Source organism: Cherax quadricarinatus, chromosome 62 (genome assembly GCF_038502225.1).
Source record: "Cherax quadricarinatus isolate ZL_2023a chromosome 62, ASM3850222v1, whole genome shotgun sequence".
Taxonomy (NCBI): domain Eukaryota; kingdom Metazoa; phylum Arthropoda; class Malacostraca; order Decapoda; family Parastacidae; genus Cherax; species Cherax quadricarinatus.
In genome coordinates this window covers 22,719,760-22,737,554 of record NC_091353.1, presented here as the reverse complement: position 1 = coordinate 22,737,554, position 17,795 = coordinate 22,719,760, and the positions used below count along the sequence as shown (strand labels likewise).

At 39.1% G+C, this 17,795-nt stretch overlaps 1 protein-coding gene across 1 annotated transcript in view; it reads left to right on the top strand.

Annotated features, from left to right (window-relative positions):
- The window catches only part of Ctf4 (Chromosome transmission fidelity 4), a 242,784-nt gene that overhangs the window by 77,967 nt on the left and 147,022 nt on the right, over window positions 1–17,795 (top strand).

The following is a 17,795-nucleotide window of genomic DNA, read 5'->3' as shown; positions in this document are numbered from 1 at the left end:
TTCTCTCTTCTTCTTCTGCTACTTCTCTCTTCTTCTTCTTCTTTCTTCTGCTTCTTCTTCTTCTTCTGCTTCTTCTTCTTCTTCTGCTTCTTCTTCTTCTTCTGCTTCTTCTTCTTCTTCTGCTTCTTCTTCTTCTTCTGCTTCTTCTTCTTCTTCTGCTTCTTCTTCTTCTTCTGCTTCTTCTTCTTCTTCTGCTTCTTCTTCTTCTTCTGCTTCTTCTTCTTCTTCTGCTTCTTCTTCTTCTTCTGCTTCTGCTGCTTCTTCTGCTTCTTCTTCTTCTTCTGCTTCTGCTTCTTCTTCTGCTTCTTCTTCTGCTTCTTCTTCTTCTGCTTCTGCCTACAGTCTTCGAAATTTTTTTGGAAATTTGTTGTATTTGTGTTTGAAATTTGAGTATTATCAAGGTGGATTCCTAAGAATTTTCCCTGTGTGAGTTTTGTGACAGGTGATCCATTTATTATTATGTTAAGAGGGACGTCTGTAGCTCTGTTACCAAACTGAATGAAGTAGGTTTTGTCAATGTTTAGAGTAAGTTTGTTAGTACTCATCCAGGTAGATATTTTTTGTAATTCGGTATTTACAGTATTGGCTAGCGTGACTGGGCTCGGGTGAGAGAAGACTTATGTGGTGTCATCTGCAAATAGTGTGGGTTTGAGTAGTTATGATGCATTTGGTGCAGCTAGTTGCACTACAGTGATGCATGTTGCGTGCACTACAGTAGTGAGGTGAGGTGCATTACAGTAGTGCAGCTAGGCTTCCCTGTATGACACCAACTGTGATTGGCTGTGCTGAAGAGTTTGCCCTGTTTGTGTACACATATTGGCTTCTGTTGCTGAGGTAAGACTTAAGGTAGTTGAGGGAGTGCCTTCTTATACCATAGTGCGACAATTTTACATGTATATGGAGCAAGTCGTGGTCAACTGTATCAAAAGCTTTACGTAAGTCTATGAAGATCTCCAGTGGGACTTCTTTTTCCTCTATTGCAGTGTGTGTGTGTTCTAACATGTGTGTAATAGCATCATTAGTATTTTTATTAGGCCTGAACCCAAGTTGACAGGGGTTGAGTATGTTGTGGGAGATGAGGTAGGAATAGATTCGCTTATGAATTAATTTTTCAAAGATTTTAGAGAGAGGGTGTGAGTTGGATATTGGCCTATAGTTATTCAAGTCTATTTGGTCTCCTCCTTTATGGATTGGGGTGACCCTTGCTGTTTTGAGAACTGTAGTGAAGGTAGAGGATTCTATGGATTTGTTGAAGAGTGTTGCAGTGATTGGTGATAGTACTTGTGACGCTTTTTCGTATATAAAGGGTGGCAAGGTATTTAAATCTCCTGTCTTGTTTTTTAGTGTGTTGATAATAAGGGAGACTTCAGTAGGGTTAGTCGGAGCTAGGAACAGTGTTTCCGGGTAGTTGCCAGTGAGGTAGTAATTGGGTGGGGTATCTGAGCTTGCGATTTTATTGGCAAGGTTTTTTCCTATAGTTGAGAAGAAATTATTGAGTCTGTTTGCTGTTTCAGTTGGTGGGAGTTGGGGTTCATCTGGTTTTGTTAATTCAATTACGCTATTTCGTGATATCTTTTTTGTTCCTAGAATTGCTGATAGGGTTTTCTAGGTCTTTTTTTATATCACCTCGGAAGTTGGATAATCTGTTCTCATAATACAATTTTTTAGCCCTTCTTATCAGGCTGGTTAGGATTGACGAGTAACGTTTTGTTTGGTCTCTGGTTATGTGACCCATTCTGTACTGTTTTTCGTAAAGGTGCTTTGTATTTATGGATTTGAGGATGCTGGGTGTTAGCCAGGGACTGTTCAGTCTCTTAGCTGTCATCTGTTTAGTTTTTTGGGGGCAGTGCTTGTTATAAAGGTATTGGACCTTTTTTTTAGAAAATTATTAATACATTCGTCAATATCTGTATAGATTTCTTGCTCAGTGTGCCAGTCAATGTTTGTCACTGCTGCTGTGAAGTTATGAATGGCTGTCTCATTGTGAAGTCTGAAAGTGACTTTAGTAGTGTCTTGGGGTAATTTGCCAAGGTTTGTGATGAGGAAGGTAGGGTAGTTATCTGTGGTATTATCTGTGATTATGCCTGATTTTAAAGGGGATATGGTGTTGGTCCAGATGTGGTCTAGTAAGGAAACACTAGTCTCTGTAACTCTTGTAGGTTTTGTTACTGCTGGTAGCAACACGCAGTTACTCATAGTGTTTGTGAATTCATTAATATGTGTTTCCTGGTCTTGCAGGAGATTTATATTGAAGTCACCTGAGAGTAGCAAGTAATCTTTGTTCATGTGTGCATCAGTTATCATACTTCCTATGTTGTCACTAAAACGGCTAATGTTTGACTGTGGTACTCTGTAGATGTTTATCACTGTGAGAGGTTTTTGTAGGTATTTGGATTTGAATTTAGGTATTATATATTCCCCATGTTCATCCCTTGTGCAAGTATTAGTGATACATTCTAGTTGGTCTGAGTAGTATATAGCTGTGCCACCCCCTTGTTGATCTGGCGTACAGTTGTGTAACCAGGAATGGCATAGACATTTGTAGTATCAGGCTTTAACCAGGTTTCGGTGAGAGTAATGATGGGTATTCTGGAATGCAGGGAATTTAGTACTGCTATGAGGTCATCGTAATGTTTACTTAAAGATCTGATATTGTAGTTAAAGAGAGTTATGTTGTTGTTGGCTCTGAGAAGTGCCTTTGATTGTTCTGCTGTGTAGTAATTACAGCTACTGTTTGATTCATTTAAGTCATTCAATAAGAGGTTGGTATCAGGATCAATGCTTGTTATCATAAGATTTATAGTGAATCTATAGTTAGAATTAAGTATAAGACAAAGTAAATATTCTAAAGCTATAAAATAGCACCTTAATTATTTTAACATATGTAAAAAGAAATGAGCTAAGGTAGTTCTTTAAAGCTAAAATAAAGGAGACAATATAAAGGGACTAAAGAAATTTGTGGTGTACAAATAAAGTGGTAATCAAATATATGAGCTAGGGAAGATAATGGCAAAATAGTGAACTTATTACACTTTAGCACCTGAGAACAGCACCTTGATTATTTTAACAATTGTGAATATATGAACTAAGGTTGTTATGTAAAGCTATAATAAAGCTAAAATAAAGGAGAAAATATATAGGGACTAAATTAAATAATGGTAAACAAAGTTAAATTGTAATAAAGTTGGTAGAATTACTGACAATATGTAAAGTAAAAGGACACAAGTGCAACTAATGTGACATTTTATTGTGGCAACATTTCGCTCTCCAGGAGCTTTATCAAGCCGTGGCTTGATAAAGCTCCTGGAGAGCGAAACGTTGCCACAATAAAATGTCACATTAGTTGCACTTGTGTCCTTTTACTTTACAAAGTTAAATTGACAGATAGTAACTAAGATATGATTATTGATTTGGGAAGTGGAATAAGACTCTTTCCTCCGTAAGCCATGCGTGTTGTAAAAGTCAACTAAAATGCCGGGAACAATGGGCTAGTAACCCCTTTTCCTGTAAAGATTACTAAAAAGAATAAGAAGAAGAAAATTGTCAAAGTGGGAAGTCTGAATGTGCGTGGATGTTGTGCAAATGATAAGAAAGAGATGATTGTGGATGTTATGAATTAGAAGAAGCTGGATGTCCTGGCTTTAAGTGAAATGAAGCTGAAGGGGGCGGGAGAGTTTCAATGGAGAGGAATAAATGGGATTAGGTCAGGGGTTTCAAATAGAGTTAGAGCTAAAGAAGGAGTAGCAATAATGTTGAAGGATAAGCTATGGCAGGAAAAGAGGGACTATAAATGTATTAATTCAAGGATTATGTGGAGTAAAATAAAGATTGGATGTGAAAAGTGGGTTATAGTAAGCGTGTATGCACCTGGAGAAGAAAGAAGTGTAGAGGAGAGAGAGAGATTTTGGGAAATGTTGAGTGAATGTGTGGGGAGCTTTGAATCAAGTGTGAGAGTAATGGTGGTTGGGGATTTCAATGCTAAAGTGGGTAAAAATGTTATGGAGGGAGTAGTAGGTAAATTTGGGGTGCCAGGGGTAAATGTAAATGGGGAGCCTTTAATTGAGCTATGTGTAGAAAGAGATTTGGTAATAAGTAATACATATTTTATGAAAAAGAGGATAAATAAATATACAAAGTATGATGTAGCACGTAATGAAAGTAGTTTGTTAGATTATGTATTGGTGGATAAAAGGTTGATGGGTAGGCTCCAGGATGTACATGTTTATAGAGGGGCAACGGATATATCGGATCATTATTTAGTTGTAGCTACAGTTAGAGTAAGAGGTAGATGGGAAAAGAGGAAGGTGGCAACAACAAGTAAGAGGGAGGTGAAAGTGTATAAACTAAGGGAGGAGGAAGTTCAGGGGAGATATAAGCGACTGTTGGCAGAAAGGTGGGCTAGTGCAAAGATGAGTAGTGCGGGGGTTGAAGAGGGTTGGAATATTTTTAAAAATGCAGTATTAGAATGTGGGGCAGAAGTTTGTGGTTATAGGAGGGTGGGGGCAGGTGGAAAGAGGAGTGATTGGTGGAATGATGAAGTGAACAGTGTGATAAAAGAGAAAAAGTTAGCTTATGAGAGGTTTTTACAAAGCAGAAGTGTTATAAGAAAAGCAGAGTATATGGAGAGTAAAAGAAAGGTGAAGAGAGTGGTGAGAGAGTGCAAAAGGAGAGCAGATGATAGAGTGGGAGAGGCACTGTCAAGAAATTTTAATGAAAATAAGAAAAAATTTTGGAGCGAGTTAAACAAGTTAAGAAAGCCTAGGGAAAGTATGGATTTGTCAGTTAAAAATAGAGTAGGGGAGTTAGTAGATGGGGAGAGGGAGGTATTAGGTAGATGGCGAGAATATTTTGAGGAACTTTTAAATGTTGAGGAAGAAAGGGAGGAAATAATTTCATGCACTAGTCAGGGAGGTATACCATCTTTTAGGAGTGAAGAAGAGCAGAATGTAAGTGTGGGGGAGGTACGCGAGGCATTACGTAGAATGAAAGGGGGTAAAGCAGCTGGAACTGATGGGATCATGACAGAAATGTTAAAAGCAGGGGGGGATATAGTGTTGGAGTGGTTGGTACTTTTGTTTAATAAATGTATGAAAGAGGAGAAGGTACCTAGGGATTGGCAGAGAGCATGTATAGTCCCTTTATATAAAGGGGAAGGGGACAAAAGAGATTGTAAAAATTATAGAGGAATAAGTTTATTGAATATACCAGGAAAAGTGTACGGTAGGGTTATAATTGAAAGAATTAGAGGTAAGACAGAATGTAGGATTGCGGATGAGCAAGGAGGTTTCAGAGTGGGTAGGGGATGTGTAGATCAAGTGTTTACATTGAAGCATATATGTGAACAGTATTTAGATAAAGGTAGGGAAGTTTTTATTGCATTTATGGATTTAGAAAAGGCATATGATAGTGGATAGGGGAGCAATGTGGCAGATGTTGCAAGTATATGGAATAGGTAAGTTACTAAATGCTGTAAAGAGTTTTTATGAGGATAGTGAGGCTCAGGTTAGGGTGTGTAGGAGAGGGAGACTACTTCCCGGTAAAAGTAGGTCTTAGACAGGGATGTGTAATGTCACCATGGTTGTTTAATATATTTATAGGTGGGGTTGTAAAAGAAGTAAATCCTAGGGTGTTCGGGAGAGGGGTGGGACTAAATTATGGGGAATCAAATTCAAAATGGGAATTAACACAGTTACTTTTTGCTGATGATACTGTGCTTATGGGAGATTCTAAAGAAAAATTGCAAAGGTTAGTGGATGAGTTTGGGAATGTGTGTAAAGGTAGAAAGTTGAAAGTGAACATAGAAAAGAGTAAGGTGATGAGGGTATCAAATGATTTAGATAAAGAAAAATTGGATATCATATTGGGGAGGAGGAGTATGGAAGAAGTGAATGTTTTCAGATACTTGGGAGTTGACGTGTCGGTGGATGGATTTATGAAGGATGAGGTTAATCATAGAATTGATGAGGGAAAAAAGGTGAGTGGTGTATTGAGGTATATGTGGAGTCAAAAAACGTTATCTATGGAGGCAAAGAAGGGAATGTATGAAAGTATAGTAGTACCAACAGTCTTATATGGGTGTGAAGCTTGGGTGGTAAATGCAGCAGCGAGGATACGGTTGGAGGCAGTGGAGATGTCCTGTCTAAGGGCAATGTGTGGTGTAAATATTATGCAGAAAATTCGGAGTGTGGAAATTAGGAAAAGGTGTGGAGTTAATAAAAGTATTAGTCAGAGGGCAGAAGAGGGGTTGTTGAGGTGGTTTGGTCATTTATAGAGAATGGATCAAAGTAGAATGACATGGAAAGCATATAAATCTATAGGGGAAGGAAGGCGAGGTAGGGGTCGTCCTCGAAAGGGTTGGAGAGAGGTGGTAAAGGAGGTTTTGTGGGCAAGGGGCTTGGACTTCCAGCAAGCGTGCATGAGCGTGTTAGATAGGAGTGAATGGAGACGAATGGTACTTGTGGCCTGACGATCTGTTGGAGTGTGAGCAGGGTAATATTTAGTGAAGGGATTCAGGGAAACCGGTTATTTTCATATAGTCGGACTTGAGTCCTGGAAATGGGAAGTACAATGCCTGCACTTTAAAGGAGGAGTTTGGGATATTTGCAGTTTGGAGGGATATGTTGTGTATCTTTATAAGTATATGCTTCTGAACTGTTGTATTCTGAGCACCTCTGCAAAAACAGTGATTATGTGTGAGTGTGGTGAAAGTGTTGAATGATGATGAAAGCATTTTCTTTTTGGGGATTTTCTTTCTTTTTTGGGTCACCCTGCCTCGGTGGGAGACGGCCGACTTCTTAAAAAAAAAAAAAAAAAGTTGAGCAATTTATTGCACTATAAAAAGTAAAAAGTAATATGAGGTAGTTGGTAGTAGCAGCAAAAGATAGTTTTGTGCCTTGAACAATAATATAATTGAAATATACACTAATTGCACACACAATATAGTCACTAAGTTATGAAAATAATCTGAGAGTAGGATTTGCCTTATAGCATAAAGTTCGAGCAATTGATATCACTACAGGAATATTATTTGAGGTAGTTGAAACTAGCTAGTGAGGGAATGTTCAAGGTATTGCACAGTAGTGTAGTAGGAACATACACTAGTTTGTTATTTGTAGTTTGGGAGAAAAGGGAAAATTAGGTATGATTATAAGAGAATTTTAACAAGTGCTTAAGTAGGAAAGAAAAAGGTAATACAGATATTATTTAAGAGTAAGTATCCTTTTAACAAATAATAATCTGTGAATTTGGAATCAGGGAAGATAACACGAATTGGGTCACACAAAGAACTGTGTGGGACACCTGGGATAATGAGGTAGTAAATACTGTCTAGGAGGTGATAGTACAGGGATTTGTTTAATAATGACATAATAACATACACTAACGTAGTAAGGATATGGTCACTAATATCAGTCAGACTCTGTAATGTTTGCATCATGAAGGAAGTTTGCTAGTTCATTTTCATTTGAAATGTAGTACACACGGCCTACATTTGTTTTTCTTACCAGAATTTGTCCATCACTTACAAAGCACTGGTGAATTTTGTCATTATTCTCACGTTTTAGTTTTCTCACTCTGTACAGGAGGTTCTGTCGTTTTCTTGTGAGACTCATTTATGTATATATCATTTTTTGCTTTAATAGATGAAATTATTTTATCTTTTTTCCTGTCTTGTGTGTGAAATCTGAGCATAACACTTTTTCTACTTTGGTTCCCTAGTAACCGTGATTCTTTTATTTCCGCCACTGGTACATTAACATGTAGGTGGTCACATATGATCTGGAGAGTTGTATCTTTGCAGTCTGAATGGTTTAATTTGCTGGGAAAGAGTGGAGTGTTAATTATTACTGCATCAGATAACTTGTCTTGCTCTGTCTTGTCATCATGGTTAGCAAAATAATTGTTCAATTGGGTATCCATGTTTGTTTTCCAGTCCTTGACGGCATTATCAATCTTCATGTTTAGGGAAGTTATTTGATCTGTGTGGCTGGCTATGACTGATTGGAGGGTCTTGCCAAAATCAGTCATGCCAGTTGATGTTTGCTGTTGTTCAAGGTTGTTGATCTTATTCTCAAGGTGAAGTAACTTAGATTCATGGTTTGTTATTGTTGCACGAAGAGACGTATTTTCAGCACGAAGATTTAAGTTATCCGCCATTAGGGTATTGATGTAGTGCTTTAGAGTGTCAGGATCATTAATCATACCTGGGAGCATATCAGCTGGGTTAAATCCTATGAAGGCAGTAGAGGTAGAGAGGGAGTCAGTCACAGTTGGTGTTGTTGTTGTGGAGTCGCCTGGGTTGGTGGGTGAGGGTGAGTTGGCCATGTTTGTTGTTGTTGATGTGTCGCTCTGGGTTGTAAGGGAGGTGGATGGCACACCGGCATCCTGCTGAGTCCTCTTATGGAATAATTGATTTCTAGGTGGTACCTTGCTGTTCTTAGTGCTGTTTCTTCTAGCAGTTGGTCTCATAGTAGTACAGGAGTTGCTGTTGTTAGATGAAGAAACTGAGATAGTTAATAGCTTGGAGTAGGTAGTCGTCTGGCAACGGGGTTGTGCTTGGAGTTTGTGGGGCAGTCTTTGCTTGAATCGGTAATTTTTCGGTTTGCAGGTATCACTGTTGATTATCTTGGGTCATGCTGGGTTTTACGTACGTTAGTGCAGTTATGATTGCAATTAGGCCATCATTGAAGTGTTGGTGGGCTGTGCATGTGAGAAAAAATAACAGAGCTTGCTGCACTAAAATAACATTTTCTCTGTTCATTAGTCACATCCCCAGGCCCCTCTTACATTTCTTTTGCTTTTCACTTTGAATTTTTATTCTCACAAAAAAATAGAAGATTTACTGTTATGCAGACTACTGCATTAGTGTAGAAATGGTATAAATAATATCAGCGCACTTGTGAAAGAATATTAGACTCACCAGTTGACGTGTATTGGATGCATAGCACGATTTGCTTACTTTTGAACTTTGGTAATAATCGAACATTTCTGCTACTTTGAGCTCAGTTTCAAGGTACTTTTCATTGTAAAACCAGTCAAAATCATCTCAATTTCTGTAATACGTCTCACATTCTATAAAATGAGACCAGGAAAACTAGAATACAACAATAAATACCATATGAAAATACAGTGCAAAGTCGCTGTTTTAATCCAAAAACATGGTCAAAGTTTTTTTTTTCTCCTTATGCACTGTGTGCTGCAGGATTTTTTTTATACTGCTCACACTGACCACATAGACCCATTCTTTCATATGTAGGCCTACCAGCTTTCTCTCACTAGATTTGAGGGCGCTAGAATTTAGGCGTACTAGTACGTCATGGACACTGGTGCGTAAGCCATACTAGTACGGCCGAAACCCTGAAAGGGTTAAGACTACAAATATTTTAAGGTAAGTAATGATTGCACTATATGTGTATTTTACTTTTTTATTGTTTTTTAATGCCTAGTTTTATTGCTAACTCAAGATATGTTATTGTAAACTTGTTATCTAGTATTTGTATGCATTTATAAGTGGAAAAAAAAAGGGTGTTCCACTTTACAGCGATTTCCGCTTTACGGCGGTAGCCTGGAACCTAGCCTGCCATATAAGTGGGGCCCTTCTGTATATCTTTATACAGTGGAACCTCTACTTGTGAGTTTATATCCATTCCATGACCTTGCTCGCAACTGGATTTGCTCATTTGCAGAGTCAATTTTCCTCATTTTAATTAATTGAAATGCAATTAATCCATTCCAGTGGAATTCTGTACTTCAATAATTTTGCTAATATCAACTCTACGGCTTATTTATCTATCTCACTTCATCTAATATGACATAATAAACAATATAAATAACATACAAACCTGATATATACTCTAAAATGAATAAAATATATCATTCATGTGCCGGTATGGTCAGTGTCGGCGGTGGGCGAGTTTGTCTGGAGACCGGGCAAAATACTTCACTAATAATTTTGCAAATATCATCTATACGGCTTATTTATATATCACAGTTCATCTAATATGACACAACAAACAATAAAAATAACATAGAAACATGTTATATACTCTAGTATGAATAAAATGTGTCATTTGTGTAGTGGTATGGGCGGTGTCGGCGGTGGACGAGAGTTTGTCTGGAGACCGGGCAAAATACTTCATGAATAATTTCGCTAATATCATCTATATGGCTTATTTATATATCACAGTTCATCTAATATGACATAAAAAACAATAAAAATAACATAGAAACATGATATATACTCTAGAATGAATAAAATATGTCATTATGTAACAGGTGGAGGCAGCCACAACCTCTCTCTCTTTGTTGTGGTACACACTGCCATCTAGTGACGGCCTTTTGAAGCCGTCTATTATAATTGTTATATGTAGTATATTATTATTATATATGTATTAGTATTATGCATATTATATTATTATTATTGTTGTATTATATTATTATACTATTATTATTATTATACATATTATTATTATTTTTTTTTTTTTTTTTTTTGAACAAGTCGGCCATCTCCCACCGAGGCAGGGTCACCCAAAAAGAAAGAAAATCCCCAAAAAGATAATACTTTCACCATCATTCAACACTTTCACCTCACTCATACATAATCACTGTTTTTGCAGAGGTGCCCAGAACACAACAGTTTAGAAGCATATATGTATAAAGATACACAACATATCCCTCCAAACTGGTAATATCTCGAAACCCCTCCTTTAGAGTGCAATGCATTGTACTTCCCATTTCCAGGACTCAAGTCCGGCTATAAAAATAACCAGTTTCCCTGAATCCCTTCACTAAATATTACCCTGCTCACACTCCAACAGATCGTCAGGCCCTAAATACCATTCGTCTCCATTCACTCCTATGGAACACGCTCATGCAAGCCTGCTGGAAGTCCAAGCCCTTCACCCACAAAACCTCCCTTACCCCTTCCTTCCAACCTTTTCGAGGACGACCCCTACCCCGCCTTCCTTCCCCTACAGATTTATACGCTCTCCATGTCATTCTACTTTGATCCATTCTCTCTAAATGACCAAACCACCTCAACAACCCCTCTTCAGCCCTCTGACTAATACTTTTATTAACTCCACACCTTCTCCCAATTTCCACACTCCGAATTTTCTGCATAATATTTACACCACATATTGCCCTTAGACAGGACATCTCATATTATTATTATTATTATTATTATTATTATAGAAATAATTTGTAATTTTTACTCACATAAAAAATATAAGATTTACTTTTATTCCTTATTGCAATAATTGTATAAATAATGTCAACCCATTCACGACTGCAAGTAATTGACCATTTGTCGTAGGTTGAGCTCTATTTCAAGGCACTTTTTGTTGTGAAAGCAATTAAAATCATATCTATTTCTGTAATGTATCTTCCATTCAATCAAATGAGACCAAAAAAAAAACTACAACCATAAAAGTCATTCGAAATTACCACTAAGGGGTGGCTAATTGCTGAAAAGTGAACTCCATTATTTATGCTTAGATTTCTTTCATTATTATTATTATTATATAAATAATTTGTAATTTTTATTCACACAAATATAAGCTTTACTGTTATTCCTTATTGCAATAATTGTATAAATAATATCAACTCATTCACGACTGCATATTGGAATGGACAGTGGAGTCATTGAAACAGCCAAGCAATGGACCATTTCTCCCAGGTTGAGCTCTATTTCAAGGTACTTTTTGTCGTGAAAGCAATTAAAATCATATCTTTTTCTGTAATATATCTTCCCTAGTAGGTAGTAGGTTGGTAGACAGCAACCACCCAGGGAAGTACTACCGTCCTGCCAGATGACTGTGAAACAGAAACCTGTAACTGTTTTGCATGATGGTAGGATTGCTGGTTTCTTTTTCTGTCTCATAAACACGCTAGATAACAGGGATATCTTCCTACTCTACTTACACTTTGGTCACACTTTACAGACACGCACATGCATATATATATACATACATCTAGGTTTTTCTCCTTTTTCTAAATAGCTCTTGTTCTTCTTTATTTCTTCTATTGTCCATGGGGAAATGGAAAAGAATCTTTCCTCCGTAAGCCATGTGTGTTGTATGAGGCGATTAAAATGCCGGGAGCGATGGGCTAGTAACCCATTCTCCTGTAGACATTTACTAAAGAAGAGAAGAAAAACTTAATAAAACTGGGATGCTTGAATGTGCATGGATGTAGTGTGGATGACAAGAAACAGATGATTGCTGATGTTATGAATGAAAAGAAGTTGGATGTCCTGGCGCTAAGCGAAACAAAGCTGAAGTGGGTAGGGGAGTTTCGGTGGTGGGAAATAAATGGGATTAAATCTGTATCTGAAGAGTTAGAGCTAAGGAAGGGGTAGCAGTATTGTTGAAGGATCAGTTATGGAAGGAGAAAAGAGAATCCGAATGTGTAAATTCAAGGATTATGTGGATTAAAGTAAAGGTTGGATGCGAAAAGTGGGTCACAATAAGCGTGTATGCACCTGGAGAAGAGAGGAATGTAGAAAAGAGAGAGAGAGATTTTGGGAGATGTTAAGTGAATGTATAGGAGCCTTTGAACCAAGTGAGAGAGTAATTGTGGTAGGGGACCTCAATGCTAAAGTAGGAGAAACTTTTAGAGAGGGTGTGGTAGGTAAGTTTGGGGTGCCAGGTGTAAATGATAATGGGAGCCCTTTGATTGAACTTTGTATAGAAAGGGGTTTAGTTATAGGTAATACATATTTTAAGAAAAAGAGGATAAATAAGTATACAAGATATGATGTAGGGCAAAATGACAGTAGTTTGTTGGATTATGTATTGGTAGATAAAAGACTGTTGAGTAGACTTCAGGATGTACATGTTTATAGAGGGGCCACAGATATATCAGATCACTTCTTAGTTGTAGCTACACTGAGAATAAAAGGTAGATGGGATACAAGGAGAATAGAAGCATCAGGGAAGAGAGAGGTGAAGGTTTATAAACTAAAAGAGGAGGCAGTTAGGGTAAGATATAAACAGCTATTGGAGGATAGATGGGCTAATGAGAGCATAGGCAATGGGGTCGAAGAGGTATGGGGTAGGTTTAAAAATGTAGTGTTAGAGTGTTCAGCAGAAGTTTGTGGTTACAGGAAAGTGGGTGCGGAAGGGAAGAGGAGCGATTGGTGGAATGATGATGTAAAGAGAGTAGTAAGGGAGAAAAAGTTAGCATATGAAAAGTTTTTACAAAGTAGAAGTGATGCAAGGAGGGAAGAGTATATGGAGAAAAAGAGAGAGGTTAAGAGAGTGGTGAAGCAATGTAAAAAGAGAGCAAATGAGAGAGTGGGTGAGATGTTATCAACAAATTTTGTTGAAAATAAGAAAAAGTTTTGGAATGAAATTAACAAGTTAAGGAAGCCTAGAGAACAAATGGATTTGTCAGTTAAAAATAGGAGAGGAGAGTTATTAAATGGAGAGTTAGAGGTATTGGGAAGATGGAAGGAATATTTTGAGGAATTGTTAAATGTTGATGAAGATAGGGAAGCTGTGATTTCGTGTATAGGGCAAGGAGGAATAACATCTTGTAGGAGTGAGGAAGAGCCAGTTGTGAGTGTGGGGGAAGTTCGTGAGGCAGTAGGTAAAATGAAAGGGGGTAAGGCAGCCGGGATTGATGGGATAAAGATAGAAATGTTAAAAGCAGGTGGGGATATAGTTTTGGAGTGGTTGGTGCAATTATTTAATAAATGTATGGAAGAGGGTAAGGTACCTAGGGATTGGCAGAGAGCATGCATAGTTCCTTTGTATAAAGGCAAAGGGGACAAAAGAGAGTGCAAAAATTATAGGGGGATAAGTCTGTTGAGTATACCTGGTAAAGTGTATGGTAGAGTTATTATTGAAAGAATTAAGAGTAAGACGGAGAATAGGATAGCAGATGAACAAGGAGGCTTTAGGAAAGGTAGGGGGTGTGTGGACCAGGTGTTTACAGTGAAACATATAAGTGAACAGTATTTAGATAAGGCTAAAGAGGTTTTTGTGGCATTTATGGATTTGGAAAAGGCGTATGACAGGGTGGATAGGGGGGCAATGTGGCAGATGTTGCAGGTGTATGGTGTAGGAGGTAGGTTACTGAAAGCAGTGAAGAGTTTTTACGAGGATAGTGAGGCTCAAGTTAGAGTATGTAGGAAAGAGGGAAATTATTTCCCAGTAAAAGTAGGCCTTAGACAAGGATGTGTGATGTCACCGTGGTTGTTAATATATTTATAGATGGGGTTGTAAGAGAAGTAAATGCGAGGGTCTTGGCAAGAGGTGTGGAGTTAAAAGATAAAGAATCACACATAAAGTGGGAGTTGTCACAGTTGCTCTTTGCTGATGACACTGTGCTCTTGGGAGATTCTGAAGAGAAGTTGCAGAGGTTGGTGGATGAATTTGGTAGGGTATGCAAAAGAAGAAAATTAAAAGTGAATACAGGAAAGAGTAAGGTTATGAGGATAAAAAAAAGATTAGGTGATGAAAGATTGAATATCAGATTGGAGGGAGAGAGTATGGAGGAGGAGAATGTATTCAGATATTTGGGAGTGGACGTGTCAGCGGATGGGTCTGTGAAAGATGAGGTGAATCATAGAATTGATGAGAGAAAAAGGGTGAGCGGTGCACTTAGGAGTCTGTGGAGACAAAGAACTTTGTCCTTGGAGGCAAAGAGGGGAATGTATGAGAGTATAGTTTTACCAACGCTCTTATATGGGTGTGAAGCATGGGTGATGAATGTTGCAGCGAGGAGAAGGCTGGAGGCAGTGGAGATGTCATGTCTGAGGGCAATGTGTGGTGTGAATATAATGCAGAGAATTCGTAGTTTGGAAGTTAGGAGGAGGTGCGGGATTGCCAAAACTGTTGTCCAGAGGGCTGAGGAAGGGTTGTTGAGGTGGTTCGGACATGTAGAGAGAATGGAGCGAAACAGAATGACTTCAAGAGTGTATCAGTCTGTAGCGGAAGGAAGGCGGGGTAGGGGTCGGCCTAGGAAAGGTTGGAGGGAGGGGGTAAAGGAGGTTTTGTGTGCGAGGGGCTTGGACTTCCAGCAGGCATGCGTGAGCGTGTTTGATAGGAGTGAATGGAGACAAATGGTTTTTAATACTTGACGTGCTGTTGGAGTGTGAGCAAAGTAACATTTATGAAGGGATTCAGGGAAACCGGCAGGCCGGACTTGAGTCCTGGAGATGGGAAGTACAGTGCCTGCACTCTGAAGGAGGGGTGTTAATGTTGCAGTTTAAAAACTGTAGTGTAAAGCACCCTTCTGGCAAGACAGTGATGGAGTGAATGATGGTGAAAGTTTTTCTTTTTCGGGCCACCCTGCCTTGGTGGGAATCGGCCAGTGTGTTAATAAATAAAAAAAAATAATATGTCTGTCAGTCTATCTGTCTAGCTCTCTGTCTCATCACCTTTACTCACATCTTCAAGCAGAATATAGCACTTTGTCTGGATTTTTTGGGTTATCCTAGGTAATTTACACAATGTATTCTTGTATTTGTGTACCTGTGAGACAGAGATACAGACAGATAGAAAGAGAGAGACAGATTGAAAGAGATAGACAGATATACAAAGACAGAGACAGAGATAGAGGTAGACAGAGACACAGATAGAGATGGACAGATAGTTTGAGGAAGACAGAGATAGGGATACAGAGATAGACAGACCCTAAACTTGGGGTTAACATCACTTTCCTCTTAAAAGAGGAGTGTTAATATGACATTACATAAGTGAATCCTTGGTGTTTGCCGCACTGTTTGCTCTAGCTGGCGCTCAGTTTAACTGGCGCTCCCACAAGGTACTAAGTGATCCCAGATTTTTTGAATACTGCGCACACTGAGTAGGACCCATTCAATGCTGACAATGCATCTCAGGCCAATCCTGCCAAATTTGAAGGCAGGAAAAATAAAACTATATATATGTTTGGGGTGCTACGCGTAAGAACGTATATACAGTGGACCCCCTGAGTTTCGCTGGCATCGACTTTCGTGAAATCCGTGATTGGACTCATGATTCGGTGACCGTCCGGTACCCGTCCACTCGTCACCGGCACACAAAGCCAGTCTTCCGCACCATTCACACTCAGTGTGCCATTGTTTACCAGCACGTGACCATCACCCCGCAGGTTCATACATTTCATAATAATCCATTGTATTTTGTTCTTGCAACTGCTAAATAAGTCACCATGGGCCCAAGGAAAGCTAGTGCAAGCCCTTTGGTAAAGAAAGTGAGGAATACAATCGAATTCAAGATGGAAATCATTGAGAAATATGAGAGCGAAGTTCATGTTACAGAACTTGCCAGGATGTATGGCAAACCCCATTCGACCATCACTTCGATTGTGGCAAAGGGAAAGGAAATACCGTGTGCTGTTGTTGCAAAAGGGGTAGATATGCTGACAAAAAAGAGATCACAAATCCTCGAAGAAGTGGAAAGGTTATTGTTGGTGTGGATTACCCAAAAACAGTTAGCAGGAGATAGTATTATGCAATCGATAATATGTGAAAAGGCAAGGCAGTTGCATGATGATCTCGTAAAGAAAATGCCTGCAATGAGTGGTGATGCTTGTGATTTTAAGGCCAGCAAAGGTTGGTTTGAGAGATTTAAGAAACGTAGTGGCATTCACAGTGTCATAAGGCATGGTGAGGCTGCCAGTTCTGACAAAAAAGCAGCTGAGAAGTTTGTACAGGAGTTTAAGGAGTGTGTAGACACTGGAGAATTCAAACCCCAACAAGTGTTTAATTGTGATGAAACAGGCCTCTTTTGGAAGAAAATGCCAAAGAGGACCTACATCACGCAGGAGAAAACGACACTCCCAGGACACAAGCCTATGAAGGATAGGCTTACTCTCATGTTTTGTAGTAATGCTAGTGGGGATTGCAAAGTGAAACCTTTACTGGTGTATCACTCTGAAAATCCCAGAGTGTTCAAGAAAAACAGTGTTGCCAAGAGTAATTTGTGTGTGATGTGGAAGGCTAACAAGGCATGGGTCACAAGGGGAATTTTCCTAGACTGGTTTAATGAAGTGTTTGGCCCCAGTGTGAAGAAATACCTCTTGGAAAATAAACTGCCACTCAAGTGCCTCCTGGTAATGGAAAATGGTCCTGCTCATCCTCCAGACTTGGAAGAGCAAATAGTGGGGGAGTTTAGTTTCATCACGGTGAAGTTCTTGCCCCCTAATACAACTCCTCTCATCCAGCCCATGGACCTGCAGGTCATTTCAAACTTCAAAAAACTGTACACCAAAGCAGTGTTTCAAAAGTGCTTTGAAGTGACCTCAGACACTGAATTTACCCTAAGAGAGTTCTGGAAAGATCACTTCGATATTCTCACTTGCATAAACCTTACAGGTAAGGCTTGGGAGGGAGTGACTTGCAGAACTTTGAACTCTGCTTGGAGAAAATTGTGGCCAGAATGTATACAAGAGAGGGATTTTGAAGAGTTTGGGGGCTGACCCTGATGAGCCTATGGCAGTTGTGGAAAGTATTTTGGCATTGGGGAAGTCCCTGGGGTTGGAGATGAGTGGCGAGTGTGTGGAAGAGTTGGTGGAATACCACAGGGAAGAGCTAACTACTGAAGAACTGGAAGAGCTTCATCTGCAACAGCAAGAGATCACAGCTCAGGAAATTGCTGCAGAAGAGGAGGAAGAGAGATGCAGGAAGGTGCCTTCTTCAAAGATTAAGGACATTTGTGCAAAGCGGACTGAAGTGCAAACATTTATGGATGAACTTCACCCTGACAAAGCTGTTGCAGGCTGTGTTGGCAACATGTACAATGACAGTGTTGTGTCCCACTTCAGACAAATCTTAAAGAAACGCCAGAAAC